The sequence below is a fragment of the Coregonus clupeaformis genome, unplaced genomic scaffold, assembly GCF_020615455.1.
Source record: "Coregonus clupeaformis isolate EN_2021a unplaced genomic scaffold, ASM2061545v1 scaf3805, whole genome shotgun sequence".
NCBI lineage: Eukaryota > Metazoa > Chordata > Actinopteri > Salmoniformes > Salmonidae > Coregonus > Coregonus clupeaformis.
In genome coordinates, this window is record NW_025537259.1 from 31,616 (window position 1) to 32,599 (window position 984).

A 984-nucleotide genomic window follows, 5' to 3' on the forward strand; every position below is an offset into this window, starting at 1 on the left:
AGCTTCTTGATATGCCATACCTGTCAGATGGATGGATTACCTTGGCAAAGGAGAAATGCTCACTAACAGGGATGTAAACAAATTTGTGCACAACATTTAACAAGAAAAACGTTTTTTTGTCCATTAGGAAAATTTCTGGGATCTTTTATTTCAGCCCTTGAAACATAGGACCAACACTTTACATGTTGCGTTTATATTTTTGTTCAGTGTACTTATCTTTCCATTCAAAATACTCTCTTTCAGAAAATAGAAAGGACAGGAGCCAGACACTACAAGTTGGATGTTGACATTGCCTCTACTGTTTCAGTCAATGACTGAAATAATAATTAGTCATTTAGCAGACGCTCTTATCCATAGCGACTTACAGGAGCAATTAGGGTTAAGTGCCTTGCTCAAGGGCACATCGACAGATTTTCCACCTAGTCGGCTCGGGATTAGAACCAGCGACCTTTCGGTTACTGGCACAACGCTCTTAACCACTAAGCAACCTGCCGCCCCATGAAACACATGATCTCATCCACTGATGGACAGGTCAGTAGCTTCTACAATTAAAACACCACTCCATTGACTGAGACATACGTAAATGTTTCATACATCTACAGCAAGTGGATACCCACAGAAAAGTCAAACATATTGGTTTTGTTTCTGAAACAATTTTGTTGAGCACGCTTTTCCGTTGTGTTGTTCGGGTGTAGATAACACATTTCATCTCATGTTCAAACTTTCTCTTTTGGTGAATGATATGTGGCCACAATAGCTTTATGTGAAATGTGGATGTGAAACCGTTAGCAGGAAATTGTATTTTTTCAGAAGCAATCTCTTAGGCTTACTGTGCCAGAGACTGACGCTATGATGTAGTTTAAATGTCATGGAACCCCGGCTTGTGACAGACACCAAATGAGCAGCCATTTACCCAAAATGTATTTTGTTGCAAACTGCAATCAAGCATTGCAGGGAGAAGCAGTGATAAATATGTTTGGTATA